This window comes from Onychostruthus taczanowskii, unplaced genomic scaffold, assembly GCF_017590055.1.
Source record: "Onychostruthus taczanowskii isolate IOZ18803 unplaced genomic scaffold, ASM1759005v1 scaffold67, whole genome shotgun sequence".
Taxonomy (NCBI): Eukaryota; Metazoa; Chordata; class Aves; order Passeriformes; family Passeridae; genus Onychostruthus; species Onychostruthus taczanowskii.
In genome coordinates this window covers 2,664,480-2,683,584 of record NW_024504455.1, presented here as the reverse complement: position 1 = coordinate 2,683,584, position 19,105 = coordinate 2,664,480, and positions in this window count along the sequence as shown.

Sequence of the window (19,105 nt, the reverse complement as noted above, 5' to 3'; positions counted from 1 at the left end):
AATGTGAGAGAGGAGAAAAAAATGCACCAACATATCCTTAAATTGATTTTTTTTTAAATTTCTTCTGTTTTTCCTTATCATAATGTGGACAAGTCATTACTAGAAGGACTTGCTTGTAATCCAGTCAGTGGGGGAAAATACTGGACAGTGTAAAAAGGCAAGCCACTAAAATAATCCAACATTAACAGAATCTAACAGAATTTGAGCTTTTCATAATCTTCAGAAATGTCTTCTATTCAACTCATTAAAGTACATCAGAACTTTAAAAGAAATGTAACTATGTGGCTAGGTTTGAGTATTTCACACAGAATTGCAAGAAAGCTCAGTGGCCAGTGGTTTAATTTACACTAAAAACCCTTAAAATTAAAATGAAGAATTCTACAGCTGAGCTTAATGAAGCTCAAATACACTTATTGCATGCATGGGTTGTAAGAATAAGATCTCTGTTGGAATTTTGAAAGCATCAACAACAACGAATCATCTTTAAGTGAAACCTATTTATTATACTTTAAATTAGATCATGGGGCAAAAGCCAAATCACCAGATTAGATGATTGGAGTGTTTTTTATGACTAGCAAATCCAGGCCCCTGGGATGGATCACACTGACCAGCAGACCTCTAGAAACTTTTCAGGTTGCTCATTTTATTTTACGTAACAGTATCCTTAAATCAAGTCTTCCACATCTCTTGGAAATGTCATACTTTTAAATGCTTTTTTTTGGGAAATGTTTCTTTGTATCCAGTTTGTTTTTCTGTAATTTCTTCAGGAATTTTTTTGTAAATATTTCAGTAACAAGTTCTTTCTCTCCTTGGTGCCATATCAGAGAGCTCTCCGTGGAACTCAACCATGTATTCTAAATTTGCTACAGGCAATAAAATATTTAAAAAGAGGGTGGAAGGGGTGAAGCAAGTTACCTTAAATATAATTCTGAAAAGAAACAACTTTTATTTTTTTCAGCCTACCCAAAAGGCTGAAAATACCAAGAGCATAAAGTTCTGCTGAAAATATGTAAATTCATGTGGTTGTATGCATTATGAGATGCATATGCCTCTCTTTCACCATTATCTTTTTTCTTTCCTCTCCACCTTTTATGTGAACTCTTGACTGTAATTCTGCAAGACGCGTGAATTAAAAAAGTTTTTTCGCAAAAAACCTAAAAGTTAAGATTTTTTTTTGTGCTCTCAAGCTCTGAAAAGCAGTGCTTATAAAAACTTCTGCTGTTCAGAATTGGTGTTTTCCCCCCTTTGGATTTTTGTTGCCTGTGGACAGCTTAAAGCAGTAAGGCCCAAAAATGAACCTTGTTTTGAAACAAGCAGGTATTATTGAGTGCTTCTAGGGCACAAGATGATGTTATTCTCTAGATCATGTTAATTGAGACATTCTTATGCCAAAAAAAAGTGTATGTGCTCTTGAGACTGTATTACAGACTGACCAAACAAAAATCTTTGTACATATTAGGACATGAGGCAGCAAGATGCAAAGGAAGGAAAACCAGAGAAAGAAGCATGAATGTTTTGGGGTTTTAAAAATTTTATTATTTTTTAAAAATTTGTTGTTGCAGTTGGTGAATTATTTAAAACATGTTTAATAAAATGAGTTAATTTAATTTGCAGTGAGTAACACCGGTTAGAGAATGGGAATCTTTACACTGGATAATAACGAGGAGTGGCTGTCTAAGATTTAAACTTGCTTTATCCACACTAACTTGGTTTTCTTGACATGCTCTAGATGAAAGATATTTTCAAAGCTGTTTCCTCAACAGCAAAATGTTTTTATAATGAAGCACTTGTAAAATAGTGCAGCGTGAACTGAAGATCACAGTGCTATGAGAATATATAGACGTGGGGGGAGAAAATCCTGAAATTTCATTACTCTCGTTTTGGTGGCAGCATGTAGGACTGGGTTATTTGATTGCCTCTTCTTCCACACCTGATATTCACTATTTTCATTATTAATATAAACCTGTGTTTCTATTCAGATGTCATTTAATAAGATTTTGCTCTAGCATATGTCTTGATAGGTTTAATTTTTGTTTCACACTGGAGATGACTTATTTCTTTTAGCAATATGGTTCCTCATTTATTACTTTTTTTATCTTCTGTTCAGTGGGTGGAATTGTTAACTCTGAAGTTAATTTGGCTGTGTAAGCACGTACCACACCGTTCTCCTGAAGTGTGGGTCAGGGGTAAGGTTGTTACCTGCAAAACTAAAAGGGCTGCAAACCCTGAATGGTGTATGTCAGCAAAAATTTCTTAGATGTATCAACCAATAAGCTCTTGTTGAGTAGGTATTTTGTAAAATGGTTTGGGTTGGAAGGCACCTTGGAGATGATCTCATTCCAACATAGACATGGAATCATTCCACTGTCCCAGGCTGCTCAAAACCCATCCAGCCTGGCCTTTGACACTTCCAGGGATGGGCATCCACAGCTCCTCTTGGGCAACCTGCTCCCATGCCTCAGCACCCTTACTGGAAAGAATCTCTTCCTAAATTCTAATCTAAATCTGTCCTTCTCCAGCTGAAGCATTTCCCCCTTATCCTGTCACTCACAACATGCCTGTGGGAATGGACACCTGCAGGTAGCCAGGGTGACCATCAAACCACAGCTGAAATGCAAGAGACATTTATTTCATTACATCTCTAACAAGGCTGGGCAGCAGAGACTCCTCAGTTCATCCGTGGGCTGCTGCCTGCCCCAAATTTCAAAGATCTTTGTGCACACATGGTTTATCACAAGGTTTTACCTTTATGATTCCTCTCTCCCAGCAGGAGACTCAAGCTTGTGTTTCAGAATGTGGTCTCTCCACACAGGAATTCTTCCTCTCAAATCAGGCAGAGGATGAACAACAACAGGTATAATGAAGGGAAGGTTTCCCACAGCAACATTGTTAGCATTCTCAGCTGCAAGGTAACTTAGAGCAAAGCTACTCCCTCTTCACCAAATCTTCTGCTTTTAACCCTTTCCTCCCATTGATGCCCTGGTAAAATCTCCCATCTTTCTTGTGGCCTCCTTTGGGTACTGGAAGGCTGCTATAAAGTGTCCCCAGAGCCTTCTCTTTTCCAGGCTGAATGACCACAACTCTCTTGTTTCTGTAGAAGAGGTGTTCCAGCTCTCTGACCAGTGTTTCCAGTCAGTGGGAGCTTCATGGAATGCTGTGGCTTCTCAAATGTGCTGCATTGTGCCTTACCCACTTCCTCAGGACTCATGGATGTCTCTCATCAGGACCCAAGGATCTGGGCACCTTTAGTTCCTCAGATGTTCTTGAGCCTGGTCTTCTCCTGCCACAGGCCTGTCCAAGGGAGGTATTGCTGTCCTAGAGTGAGATGTCCAAGTCCTGTTCTCCCTCACTCTGGAAAGACCTCAGGCATCTGACAGTAGTGAAATGGCTCTGTCCCAATGGCTCCCTGCGAGGCCAAGGATCCTTCCCATGCCTGGCAGGCCAGCAGTGGGTGTGCTCCAAAGCACTTGAGACCCTGGTAACATCTGTGCATCCCGTTCTTTATGGCTGCTGCCCTGGAGATGAGGATGGCAAGCTCTGCAGTGCTCCTGACGGAGGCATTCCCTTGCTCTTGTCACTCTCATCCACCAACAAATGGCTGAAAGCCCTGGGCACCTCGGGTGATTGATGGTTCTGTTCCTCTCCAGCAGCCTCACCCAGCCTCTCCATTTCTCAGCTCCTGCTAAATGACTCCAGCAGCTTCTCAAGGACTTCCTCTGGGATGCCTTTGGCTGCCTCCAGGCCATCCCTGGCAGTGGGGGCACTGCCTTTCACCCTGCCCTGGGGCACTCCGCTGCCTTGCAGGGCTCCAAGAGGAGCTGAAGGAGCCCTCCCCAAGAGCTGAACTGTGCTGATCCCATTCATCACCTCTCCTGCAGCCAGCTGCACTTCCATCAGCTTTCTGCTCCTTGCATCAGATCAATGAATATTCCTGCTGCAGAGAGGAGTGCCTCTGCAATGTCTGTGGATTGACAAGAAGCCTGAATGCAGCAGGGAGAACTGTGGGGCAGGGTGAGGATAGACGTTCACACTCCTTGTAGAGAGGAGAAAAGTGCAAAGAATTCTTGGAAAATTATTTTCTTCTCTGTGGTGAGGGCCTGAAGTGATATCTTTAAATCACTGGCATTAAGTCAGTAAATAGGAATAGAAATGACTCTTTCATCTCTACTGCATATTCGCCTACATTTGCTTATCATGAACAGTCAAGCATTAAAGACAGTATTGCCTTTATTTAAGAGTATACCAGAAATCATATGACTACAGAAAATAACATGGGGGTAATCTTTAAATGCTTCTTTTTGCTCTGAACTGATAATTTAGTTTTTCTCCCTTGTCTTTATTAGCATTTCACAAAGTTCTGGGTAAAAATGTTTAGAGAAACAAATCCATATTCAACTTGATTATGTCTAGTTATATCTTTTTACTGCTTTGAAAATGCTGCTGGGATGATTTGTGCCCCTACATCCTCTGTTAGCATGTTGAATTATACTGGCCTAGGTAGCAAGGAGAATGCTGTTTTGTAGGATGCCTTTCAATCTTCTTATGTGACATCACTTGTAGCAATTGGCATTACTTTCCATCACCATTTACCAGTTATTTTAGCATGGCCTTTTTTTACCAGGTTCCCTGAGACTTCTGCTAAAATCCAGATGAATTCACACAGCCTTCCTTTGTCTGCCCAATCTTCCACTGTGCTGTAAAAACCTTTCAGGACAGATTGTGCTAATATCTGTTTCTCAGATAATTTTTTCTTCTCTTTCTTGTGTCTCAGTAAGTTCCACAGGGAATGCTTAGAAATACAGTTTGCTTTTTTTTTGGTTTTTTTTTTAGTTTTTTTTTAGTTTTTATGCTTACTTAGAAGTTCAGAGGTTGAAATGCATTTCTGAGTCATCAACAATAGCATTAGGACAAAGAGTTCTGGAGCTGCCTAAGGGATCCAAATGCTGAGGTCCCATTAAACTGAAAAGAAACAAAATATCCTGATTCCTTGGCATCACTGGTTTGTGCAAAATGTTATAATTAGCCTAATGGCAAAACCATTTCTTACTTCTCATTGAATTACATTTGCGTCAGCAGAAAAGACTTTGAGTTTTTTCACACAAAAAGGCCGTATGCTAAGAAACACAAAGTTCATCCTAAAGGTCTTGTTTCTATTTTGCCTTTGTATCAACTGGAACTCTGTTTTGCAAATGTTAGCACATTAGAATTCATTCCCCTGTTTATTTTTTTCTCTTCTTTGTTGCTGAGATTCCTGTTCCAAGCTAGCAGGCATCACCTTAGAGCAGCAGCAGCTGCTGTGGTGGGGACAGCACCTGTGGGGAGAAGATTAAAAGCACCAAGATGTGTGCTCAGCAGCTCCTGTAAATGTCAGATTTAAATTTGTTTCTGCACGTTAAGTCAAAATCTTCAAACCCAAAAGATGTTGTCCAGGGGGACTGGGGCTCTGCCTGGGGATATGATGGAGAACTGAAAAAATCTGGTCTTTGGTGCAGAACTTTGTTCAAACTCTGCCTAGGAAAGGAGCTGTGGAAGGTGGCCAACCTACAAACCTATAGAAAATACCATCTTGATTAACAGCTGTTTTAAACATTATCTTTTAAGAAAATACAAACCACTGGCAAGCTGGTGATGAAAGTTTTCTAAAATGTGTTTTTCAAAGTGTTTGCGTGGGTTGATATTTCATTTTTGCTACAGTTCAGGATGAAGATAGCTCTAGGAGGACAGGAAGCATACAAAGGACCCAGTGCATCCTATGTTTCTACCAGAGGACAGAATTATTTTTTAAATAAAATTAATACAAAGCATTCTGAGCAAAATTAGAAGCTTTTAAACAATGATGAGTCTAGAAAAGTCAAATATGCACTAAATATGCATTTTTTTTACATGGAATAAATAAAAAATAGTCTCATCTTACTGTGTTTCAGTACTTCATCCACTCTTGGTTTTTTGTAGAATTTTGCTAATAAAATATTCTCTCTAGTTTTAAGACAGGTCCCTGGGTTTTTCTTGCCTGTGAACAGGGATTGGATTGTATGTTATAATTTATTTATTTTTACAAATGCTAATAAATTTTAATGAATGTTTATATTTACAGAAAACTTTCAATATGCAAACTATATCCCTTTCAAATGCTCTGTGAACTAAATGAGGCTTAATGGATCAAACCCAAGTCTTCTGAGTTCTGATGTGTCATCAAAAGTTGACAAACATTCTTAATCCTTAGGAGTATTCTCCCACACTTCCAAACATTTTTGTGGGTTGAGATTTATCCATATGGGTCTCATAAAGATCTTGGGACTCCATAAGAAGTCCAAAGCATCCTTGGTAAAATATAGTGAATTGTTGATGAGTAACAACAGCTTTCTGTTCCCCTTGGGTGTTTACACAGCATGAAGATGAGTAAAATAGATTTATTCTGCCTCTTGGTGCAAAAGTAATTTTTAAGAAGTGCTGTTTTAAAAAGGATATGCATCTCTACTGCTAACAAATCTTTTATTCCTTTTTTTTTTCTAAAATAGTATGTTCAAAATATCTCTGTCTTTTCTGTTATAAAGCTTTGGCAAGTATCTGGATTAAAAATTTGTTTTAGGTGATAAGAGCAGAAGACAGTTCTGGAGATTAATGGGTTTCTGCAGCTTCTCAAGCTACCAGTCTTCCAGGTGACTTTTTAGAGGGAAATATATATTTAGGAAGCATTTCATTAAGCTGCAGTGCATGAAAACTTGGTCAGCTCTCAAACGAAGGCCACAGGACAAGGTGTACCTTTCACACTTTGGGTTGTTTATTAATGATGTCAGTAAACACAGAGTGATCTATGATTAAAATCTATTTTTGGTAGGCACTGATTATCAGAAGCATTTCTTCAGACTTGAAAGAGATTTAGATTCTGAGTATCTTCTGTCTTCAGAATTGGTATTGAAAGAAGACAGAGTACAGCAAACAGAGCCCACAGCTGCTACAATAGATCATTTTATGTATTTTTCATTTAATTCTATTCACTATCCCAATTAGGGTAGAGAAAAAAGGCATTTCAAATACAACTTGTTTTACTATTCCAGCCTTGCTGTTGTGAAATTTGGAAACAAGACAGTCTGCAAAGACCAGTGGTTCATTTACAATTCTCTTAAATTAGTCTTTGTATGTTTGTATGCACACAACAACGCAGTAGCTGTTATTAAGGAATACAGTGAAGCTGCTTTTTAATATGTATTTTATCTTCTTTTCTCCCCCCATTTTTTTTTTTAATCTAGTAAAACTTCATTTTCATAGGGATAAGAAAAATGAAAAGGCTCAAATTCCCTCTAATTTGTACTTTTCCAAATGTTTGCTGTAGTCCTTCCCCAGTCACTGGGCAAATATTCTTGAGATAATGTATTGTTCCATATCTAAATATAGCCAGATGTTTTTTGTTTAAGAGCATACAAAAATATTGACAGCACTTTTAACTTCAGAAATAACTTATTTGTTTCTTCCAACTTCAGAAAACAAATCACATGGAAGTAAATATTGAACAAACCTTTTAATGGCACGAGGCCTCTATTTCTGCCTGAAATTGTAACCTCCAAAGCCTGAATCTGACAACAGGTTTTGCTTGTTATTTGTTTGGTAAAAAAGAAAAAACAAGTGCAGTGTGTTTTTAGTTTCTTTGGACTGGGTAGGTGTTTAAATGTTTCGGTTCTCTCATTTCCCTGTTCTTGTGCTGCAAGTGTTGCATAAAAAAATTAAATTGGGGAAAATTAAAGGGCAGATTTTCATGTTTATGCGTGTCATAGACCTTTTCCTTTATTTAATTCCTACTTTAGGTTGGTTTTTCTGATGTGCAGAACACAGAAAACGGAGGCAAGTCTGTTTCAAAGAAGGTCTTTGCAGCTACCACAAGAGGGTCCAAACCCATTCCAAGAGGTTTTGTCTTGTTTGCACTTGCTGCAGAATTAGACCTGCTTATTAAACAGTCATGATTCAAGGCCTCAAGGCTCTCTGGGACCTTCAAGAGCCAAGCTCTATTCTCTGCTATTTTGATACAATATAAAAACATTCTTTTCTTACGGCTTCTGATTTCATGGACTAGCAGGTTTTGCTATAAATGCTGTAACTGTGTGTCTGCTTTTGAATTCCTCTCCTAGAGGAAGGGTAATGCTGACAGTAACTACCATATCCAGATTTCTTTTTTTCTTTTCAAAAGGCCACGCTCAATGTCAGTATTTCTACAGCAATTTATTTCCAGCATTTCCCTGTGTTTATTTTTACACTGCAAGCCGCACACAATGGCCTGAGAAACTTATTTCAAACAAAAAAAATTGTGCTTTCAGAAAGCTAACAAGAAATCTTAGGCCCTTCAAAATAGAGTGGCACAACAATATGTGACTGGCAGCCAGGCCACTAATGACAGTATGGTGATTCAGAGCTCTAATAGTTTTAAATGGTCTGAAAATAGGAAGCTTGGATTTGGAGGATTTCATATGTGTGTGAAGAAAATAAGAATGTAGAAAAACCTATGGTAATCTATTTCAATTAAAAGCTTAGGCTGGGGTGGTGGTTGTGATCTGGTCATGGAAGGTTTAGTGTAGATAAATAACTTCCTAAAAGGATTGTATCTTCCTTTTTAAAGGAAAGGGTGTGTGGGGGATAAAGACAACTCAGGCAAGTGCATAAAACGTCCAGATAAAGGAGTAAATTCACCCTCAGAAACAGCCTCCTTTGCTGTTGCAGGAACGCCCAGTCTCTCTGATTTTAGGTTGTAAGTAGGACATCAGGATATAAAATTTTAGATTACTTGAAGTCTATTCAACCTGAGGGAAATATTACAGGTAAAATTCCTTTGCATGCCAGTGTGGTTTTTCTTTTTTCTTTTTTTTTTTTTCCTTTTCATTTGTTATTTTTCTTACTGACATTACACATGGATTTTCTTTCATACAGGAATGTTTGGTTAGATGGGTTGAGCTGCTTTAAAATTATTTGCAATGCTGTCAGGATTTTAGATGTACTCTAATCAAAGTATTAATAGAAGAAATTTTTTTCAGGGCAAGACAACTTTGGAGAGCACTGTTGGGTCCTTAAGGATGGTCAGGAGTTTCACTGAATTATTATAAAATATCCAGAGTAAGAGTCTGTAAACTAGAAAGTCTTTGATTCCTGTAGGTACCTGCCTTGAACCCCTTGCAGGAAGTCTCTTAGCATTAATAATATTCATTATGAATAATAATTTAAAAGCATTATGCATGCCACATGGCAACCACTGCCTAATAAATCCAAAATTTAGCTTATTGCAAAGCAATAAGCTGAATTGACTTGTTGAAAACTGTTTTCTTCTTCTGGAAAATTAATAACAAAGCCTTGTTTCATTTCCTGGAAACTGGAAATGAAACTCTGGGCCTATAAAGCACAGTTTGGGTAGCAAGGACAACAATTTTATTACTGAGTTTTTTCAGAATTGCTAAAATTAATGACACTTAAATTGTGAGGTTTTCACTTAAAAAAAGCTTCAATGTTAAAAAAGTAAATTGGGTGTTGTAAAATAAACATTAAACTGTTAGGATCAATCAGTTGAGAACTAAGTCAAAACCAAATTTTAAGGTTTGGACATATATTCACTTTGATTAAACTCAGTAACTTAAAAGTATATCTTTGTTTGTGATCAGTGCTAATCCATAAGCTTATAGCTAATAATATAATGGATGTTTATTATTTTTTTAATAGTTCTTGAGGAGGTGTGTTGAATCAGAGGGAGTGGGAGGACAAGAGCTGGACCTTGAGGTTTATAATATTTATGTGTAAGAGGAAATTGTCATATTTTGTAATATTTTAATATTTTGATATTTTTATCCTGTGTTTAGCATTATGGTAGATCATTTTATTTTCATGGACTTGGTAGGGATAGCTTGCATTCCTCTGCTCATTTTTATTTTTCTGCCTTTTTCAACTCTCATTTTTAGGCTCAATGAGGATAGAAAAGAAATGTGCCTGAGGGATAGCACTGGCAGCAAGACCCCATTTACACTTGCCCATGAACAGCATGGGTACAGAATTACTAAATCTTCTTTTAGAAATGAACTGTCAACAAATGGAACCTGCTGCACTTTTCTTTATAGTGTCCCACAAAGATTCAAGTGTGATAAAAAAAAAAAAAAAAAAGGAAAAATACAGAAGTTATAGGTAACAATGCAATGTATTGGGGATGGGAAGCATTTGTCACTAAGTCTGTGCTCAGATATGTGCATGCAAGTCCCATGGGATTTTACTGAATGCATCCAAAAGCACAAATTAGCTTTAGAAAATAATAAAAAAAATAGTTTGGAAGGTAGTTATAGGCTATATAAATATGGAGCTTACCTTCAGGTACAGAGGGTGTTTATCTGATAGGGATATGCATGGATTTCAATGCTTGGTAATGTCACATTCAGGTTTTGTTGTGCATCTTACAGCTGTAAGGGGCCTTTAACTTTAGTGTAGAATTATGTGGGTCTTAAAATTGTAGTGTAAAGCTTTTACCAGCACCTGTTTGACATAATTGTACTACTTATTACTTGAAAACTTGCGAATAAAAAGTTGCTCTCAGTCTTTCCTCTCTGCCACACACGTTGCGTGTGGAGAGGAAAAAAAAAAAAAGAGGTAAAGATCAGAGGAATTCCACTTTAGAGCTGCCTCAGAATGAGTTTTGTGTCATTCTGCCATTTTAAACTGTGATTTTCAGTATCTACAAATCCAGCTGTTAGGTCACCACAATGACCCAGACACCCCTGTGGCTCTGAGCAGGCTGAACTGTCTTTCCTCTGTAAAAATGAAAATGATGATATTTAACTTAAGCATTTTGAATTGTTCAGATGGGAAAAGACATAGCTAAATATATTGACTATTTCTGATCCTTTAGACTGCTATACATTATTTCAAATAGTTTAAATAGAAAATCTAAAGCAGTGTCTGATTTGAAGCAGGCAGTGGTGAGGAGTGAGGAAGAGAAAAGGAGAGAGGAAATAGTGCTGTTCTTATCCACCCCTCCCTGGGTAAATGAAGAATGACTACTCTGAGTTTCTTAATCTGGGATTTATACCAGTCTTAAATGTGCTCAGTACAGCACTGGTAGTGTAAAGAAAAGATGGGCTGTGTACTGCTGGCACCTCATAAAGAAATGCTGTGAATGGCATTCACAACTGGTGTGATACCCTTTAACTGCAGTAAATCATCTTAACCATGATGTCAGGATTTTTATGCTAAAGATACCTACCATACTTGCATGAAATGTTTATCTTGTTCAATTTCATCATCTTTTGAATCCAAAAAATACTATATAAGCAATATATATTTTCTTCAGTGCTTTGTAGGCTTGAGCAACCGGTTTGGCTTGGGTAAAGGGTAGATTTACTAAATCCAGCAGTCAATTGGCAGAGCTTTCATTCATGTGTCATCTGTCTCATGTGGAAAGAAGATGGATTGAATGACTGAATGATATCTGTTTGAGTTCTGCATCAAAAGATAATATTCCTGAGGTAACTTGTTCTTCTGTTTTCAAGAGTTCAGCTGCTCCAACATTCCTTGCCTGGATTCTAGCATCAGAATATTTAGATTTCATGTTTCCTCATATAAAAAGATCATTGGGGGTGTTGTTTTTTCACAGGCTTCTCCCTGACAGAAACATATCTTTCAATTGCTGCTAGGCTCCCACATCTGATTTTATAGCACCAAGGTCATGTGCTTCACCAGTTCTTTCCTTATTTGTTTCCAAAATTCTGGCTTATTTTAAAATTAGAGATTTTTAGTGGGCTGCACCTATATCACACCACTTTGTCTTTAATCACCTTTTCATGAGGAGATTTGCTCCACTAATTTCTCCAATCTACTGGTTCAGTTTACTGCTGAATCAATGTGCAAATAAACAATCATGGTGTGCTACATGTTTCAGCTACCTGGAAAAAGGGCAAAATTAGACAAATGAGTCTATGCAAAGCAACTGGCTCAGCTGCATTTCATCCCTTACTGAGCCAAAGAAAACAATTACTGTGACATGAATAAAGGGAATAAAATCTGAAGGGCTTTTACCTGGCCTCTGCAAAACACGATTTAAACTTATTTTTCAGTACAAGCAAAGACATTTTCTGTGGGATAGACTGTCAATACTGCTCTAACACCCTGGAACCAGTGAAAAGGTGAAGTCACAAAATCTGGCATGCAACTATACGGTGTTAATAATGCTGGTCTTACCTCTGTGCAGCTGAAGGCAAACTTTAAAGCTATTCAAATCTTGTGCAGAGATCATTTCATGCTCTGCTGAAAAGCTGTGAAACAAAGGGTCTGCTCAGCTACACAGAAACCCACTTGGATCTGCATGGGAAGTTTAGTTTGACAAACTGTAATTACCTGAGGTCGAATCTGGCCACGACACTGAGATGAACAATTTTGCACTTAACAGGAGAGCCATGGGAACATTACCAGCATCCATAAGTGGCTGGGATCTCGGTTTTTCACCTTGTGTTTCTTCAGAGGGAGATAATGTTATATGTTATAATATTATATGTTATATGACACAACGAAATTGAGCTCCCAGGCCCCTCTGTCTCCTGTGCTTGGCTCACTGCCACAGGACACAAGAGGAGTGCAGGTATTTTGCACCCTGGGAATCAGACTGTGCAGGCTGAGTGTGAATTTTGAGTCACACAGCTGTGCTGAAAGCCAAGTGGAAGTGGTGGAGTCATCACCCCTGAAGGCATTTCAAAAACTCGAGGGCATGGCCCTGAGGGACGTGGCTTAGAGGTGGACTTGGCAGTGCTGGCTTAATGCTTGGGCTTGGTGCTCTTAAGGGTCTTCTTACAACCCCAGCAATTCCATGGTTCTAATGTGCAGACATCCTAATTCAGCAGCTAATCAGCTGGGTCAGTGATGATTCAAAACAAACACAGTGTGAAAACAAAGTGGGTTTAGTGTATTGAACCTTAACTGCCTGTGGAGTTTTACATGCTTTGCTAAATTGAAATTTCATACGCAGAGAATACCTGCAATACCACAGTGGCTTCTCAATCCCATGCTTTTGTGATAACTTCCTTTCAAGAGGAGAAAATAAAATGTAAACTTAATTGCTTAAACTTGAAAAATGCTTTTCTTTGAACTCAATGAAGCACGAGGATGAATAGTTTATTACTAAAGGGAATTTAGCTCTATTTACAACTGCTTGTACTGTGAAATTGGTTATTTGTGATCTCTAAAGACTTGCTTTCTTTTCAGGGATATTGCTCTGTAGCTCAGACTACAGTGGAAAGCCAGACTGTAAGAAAATTACAGACTCTAGGACAGCCTGTTTCGATTTTTATGGAAAATAAATATGGAGCTTTACCAACTTTGGGATTCAAAGCAGGGAACTTGTTAAAAATCACTGAAATGTAAACTAACCAACTCTGATGGTTTTAAAAGCAATTACTCTGAAATTCTAGATAAATGCTGTTCTATTTGTGCCTGCTACCTCATTTACATCTCCAACAGACCAGCTTTGAAAAACAGTCCTGAACACAGACATAGCAAAGTCAGTTCGGTGTGATGGACAAATGCATCCCACACAGAGTTCTCAATGTATTTGTGAAACTTGTGATCGCTGTCTGGTGACCTCCTGCACAGCAGAAATGTAGACCAGAGATTTAGCACATGCACAAGGATTTCTCAGCTGTTCTGGAAGCTCCCAGCTCAGCTGGCTGATTAAAATTGGAGTTCTTCCCTGTGCAGCAGGATAAACCAAGGCTTTTAGGTTTATCAGCTTTTTCTGGGTCATCTTGACACATGGAAGGATTGTGTTCACCTCTGACCAGCTTTGCTCCAGGACGTGTTTCAAACTGAGCTGAATTCAGGGAAGATCAGTGGAGCAGTGGGATTCTCTTACCCAAAAAGACAGAAAGGTTCTGATCTTCAGTTCAGCTCTGGCTGGACTGAAAGGATCATTGCAAGGTTTTTTCCAATAGAACTGTGTGGGTGTGGGGATATTGGAGGAGGTAAGAAAGCTGACACTTCCCAAATAGCTTTTGATAGCTTGATAAGTGGGATGATGTAAAGAGGGTAAAGCCACTGAAATAGCAGAGCAGGGGGACTGCTGAGGCAGGAGGCACATTCTAGGTCTCTGTTCTTGAGAACAAGTTGTCTTTAGCAAATAGCTCAACTCTGCTAGAAAAATATTGAAAAACTTTAAAAAATATTATTATTTTTTTTTTTTAAGATAATACGTTCCTGGTTTGAAATGCAGCTCTGAAGACACAGAATGGGTGATGAGGATTCCTGGTTAAATTTTTAAAACATAGGTGGAACTTACTGTGGTCTGGATTGCAAAGAAGATGAATTGTTTTATCTGTGAATAGGAGGTCAAACTAAATGCATGGTTTCTAGCATACCCACCCAGTTATTAGTCCCAATAATTCTATTAAGACTAATATTTTCATTAATACTTGCTAGGTTAACTGAAAACATCCATCCTCTAGATGCACAGATATTCTCTGTGTGTCACACATGCATTCAAAGGGCCTGAAGGTCTTGGGTTTTTTGTGAAACAAGAAGCTGTGATTAATCACATTTCCATGAAAGACTGGTACAGTAGGATTCATGCAAGATGTGCGACTACTTAGATCATGCCAATAACACCATTTTGGCAAAAAAAATTTTTAAAAATGCATGAAACCATCCATATAATGTATTTTAAGGACCACCACTTGTCAATGTGTTGTCAGTTTATTACAATTAAATTAAACGAATACACAAAAATTATGGCATCTGAAATCTGCTTTTGAAGACCCAGAGAACCACTTTGGCTTGGGTTTTTTTTTTTTTTTTGAGTGTGTTTTCATCCTGCATCTTAGTTTTGGCAAGCAACTCCCTTGTTTCAATTCTGAGAAAATGGATCATGTTGCCAGCTCTGTTTGGTCTTAGCCCTGTCCTGTTGTGAGCACCTACTTGGTGTTTTGGCTCAGAAATTGTGCAAATGTGTCAGAGAGAGATGTCACACCTGTCTGTGCTTGAGTGCTTTGGGAATACTCATTATCAGTACATCTGTGTTACCTGCTACTTATGATGCTCCTGCTCTCAGCCATGCAGTTGGAATTTGAAGGCTTTAAAACCCAATATTTTAGTGAAGTCATATGCAACATCTGCAGGGAAGGGTGAAACATCTGGAATTACCTTGGCATCTGAGGCACTGCTTGGTGAAGGGGTTAAATGCCATTGACTGCCATATTCAGTTTGCTTAGAGCTCTCATAAGGAATATTTTTGCCAACTTTTCTCTCTTGCAGAGTTATGCCTTAGAAAATTGGTTCTCTTGTGCAATAGAAATCAAAGTATGTAGAAGGAAATACAAGGATATTTGCCAAATGAAAACACCGAAGAAATTCTAAGTTTGTGACTGGTATTTAAACAATTACGTTTCTGTATGCTCAAAATTTAAGCTTCACTTTGATATTTTAGCTGGGAAACTGCCAAAAAAAAAAAAAAAAAAGGTAAAAGAAAATCTACTGTAATCACAGAAATTATATGAACCTTTCTATCATGATATTAGAGCTCCATTTCTTATGAAGGATACTTTGTGTGACAGGATATCAGTTTAGTATGATATAAAATACGACTCAAGAAAAAAAAGAAAATTGAGTGCAAGTGGCTTTTCATTCATGCACGTGTGAAAATGAAATAATGAATACAGATGAAGGTTTCTCTTGGGCCTATGAGTATCCAATTTTTTTACTTTTATGTGAAAATTTGCTGACTAAAATTTTCTTATACCTTCATGTGGATGAGACAGCATAAGAAAGTTTGCAGATGGGATTAGGAGATAAGGTGATCGTGGCCTATAGGAGATGTGGACTTGGAAAGGGAGGTTTTGCAGAGGTATAAATGCTGATAAGCACAAATACAGGCTGAGAAACAGACTTTGTACCAATTCTCTGTGCTATATCATAAAATTAATGTAAATCATCACCACTAATGTGGCAAGGGAAACAAGCTGGCAAACCCAGAAAACCTACGGCTGCAAGGAAAGTTTGAGTCGGCTTCAATCCTGGAAAAAGAAATTCAATACTGAAATAAGCTCCTCCCTGAAGAGCAAGAGAACAAACTGTTCTCCCCATACACAGCAAAAAGGACAAGAGCAGATTTTTACAAAAAATTTCCTAAAGTCTTTCAATGCTATAATCATCCTTGGCTCTCTTGTTCCCAAACTATTCTCATGTCACAATTTATTTCCGGCAATCAGTTGGATTTGTCTTGTCAAAAGTTTTTTTATTGCAAATAGTTTATAAAGCTGTAGAAATGAAGGACAGAACTTGGATTTTGGTGAATCTAATAGTCTATGTGAAAAAAAAAATTCAAATCAATGTGTGGATTTAAAAAAAATCCTAATCTTCCTAAGCAGAAAACTAGGGAAATTATTTGGGTAATTTATTTGCTGTAAATTATAGCTTGATTTAGCTTGATTTCTAAGTTTTGCTTATTATTGATGTTTAAGTAGAATAATGGCACAATATGTAAATGTAATTGTTTTTATTATTACTCTGAACACAGCTATTATCTCATTGCTTTCAAAATGTGTATCTTTAGATGTACTTTTGAACAGACAGTTTACATGTTGATAGTGATGATTTTGTGCTGAAATCCATGCATTCTCATTCTGTGAATATTGGAAAAGTGAGGGCAAGTAAACATGATTAACTGCAGGCTGTGATGCTAAACATATTCCATTATTCAAGCAAATGTTTCTCCCTCTTTCAGCTAATGAGAAATTTATGGATTAGCCTTTTCCTCCTTCCCTGGTGGTTATTCCCTCCTATTGTTAAGAATCTAGGGGATAATATAATGAGATGCTCACTTGGTTGCTATCAATAAGACTTCAAATTTTTTTTTTTTTTTTTTTTTTTTAAGAAGAAGCAGCCAAATTCATCCCAAGTGCAACACCAACAAAATCAATAATATAACAGTAATGAATGAAAGAAAACTGCCTAGATCATGGCAAGATGTCTGTCTGATCATTTGGATTGAAAACATTTTTTAATTTTCAAGCACGTTTCTTAATTACATGAAATCTTGCAATATTTATCCAAAAGCTCAGCCTGGAAATAGAGCCAATCTTTTGGAAATCTGTGTCAGCATATTCATGTCACACACTCCTTGCTGACCTCAGGAAGGGGCAGGGCTCTGTTCATGGGTGTAGATTGCTAAGGGCTGAAATGGGAAATTCCCGGAGACTTCCAATAAGCGGCTGAACCTCTCAAAACCAAGCACCTCCTTGGAAACCAAGCATTTCCACAAACATCCTGATTTCATAAGAAAGGTTTTATTTTAAAGTCTCTTCCTCATCATCTTTGCTCTGAATTTCATTATAACACATCTTTAAATGTTATCTTAAAAAAAAAAATCAAACTGGAACTGGGTGGTCTTGCCATTGATATGAGACAAATCTATCACAAACTTATTGCTCATTTTTAATTAAAACTTTCTATTCTGTAAAGCATGAGTCTTAGGCTGGCTGGCAATCATTCAGGCTCTTGGAACAGAAGATCTTAGCACAGCTTCATAGAAAATTCAGTGAGAACCTCCTGCAGGAGTTCCTTTTCCCACAATGAGATTTCAGTAAATTACTCCATCCCTTTCAAGAGCAATTGCAATAAATCTGGCATAACCAGCAAACGTGAAAAATGTCAGCGCATCACAGTTCATTACAATAGGATCTCCATTGTGGACAAATAATAAATTGTAATGCTCAGATAATGGCCAAAAAAATGTAACATCTGAGCATTGAAAGAACATAAATAAGAATCCCAACTAATCGGATCATGTTGGGAAGAGAATAAATGGATGCCCTGTGGACTTTTATCAAAGTGATGGATGAGGGGTTTTCTTTTTTGACTACTGACAATGCAAAGAAGTAAAAAATGTACCCAATGCCCAGACTTCCAGTGGTCTCCCTGCATTTTCTGCAGCTCTCCCCTTCGATGAATGATTTAGGACTGTGAGCCCAGAACGTGAAGGACACCTGCTCCAGCAGGAATAGCTGAGATCATAATCCAAGCTGTAGCAGTGCCTTGGGCTTTTAAAGGGAAATGGTAAAGAATTCTGCTGTGGGTTTTGTTTTGCTTTACTTCTCATAAAACACTTTACTTTGTTTTGCTTTTTCTTCTTTGTTTTGCTTTACTTCTCAGCATTTTTTAAAAAATCATGATTTCTGAAAATGCATAAGCCTATTTCCTTTTGCTCTCAGTTTGTCCTTGTTTGGAAAGTGTTGGTTCCTTGCCTTCATTTCTTTTTGGAGCATGATCCAACTCTGTGTGGTTTTTCTGCAGTGCTGATCCTGTCAATCAATAGCATGCGGTTATATTCATTTTTAATACTATTTTTTGCTCTTTCAAGCAACTCTGTCGAAGCACACTGCAGCACATTTCAGCTGCAGCACAACACACTTCATTTTAATCTTTCACAGATACCAGCGGATGCACAGAAAACGAGACTTTCTTGCAAATTATAACTGAATAATTTAAAACATGGCCGGATTATTATTGTGAGCTCATGAAGGAGAAAATTAAAGGTTTAAGGGACAAACTCAATTCTCATCTAAAACTACCATAACATGTGGAGATAATAAAACGTACATCAGTAGTGAAAATTGGTCCAAATATAATTTCTGAATTGACAGTGTGTGTGGATAATCTTGTGATGACTTTTTATTATTTTTCAGGCTGAAACAGAAGTAATCAAATCTCATTTGTCAAGGCTGGTTTCTTATTTTGAGAAGCTGAGGGGAATAGTTTTTTTTCTGCTTAGCAGGTGTGTTGAAGGACTTTTATTTTTTGATTTGTTTGGTAGAGGACGGAGACAGGACACCAGACCTGACTAATGAATGTTCTGAACCATTTTGGAAGTCCCATTCTTTTTTTATTTCCAGCAATTTATAGCTGCTTACAGCCTCAGAACCCCTTAATTGTTTGTGATGGTGTTTCCTTTGTAGAAATATTACTTATGCAGTTCTTGTATAGATAATAAATATTATTTACAATATTTAGTATGCATTATACCCAAAACAGATCAAGCACATTCATCTATTTCAAATTTTTGTTAGAGTGACTCCACTTTCTTGGCTCAACACAAGTTTGAGAGATGCAA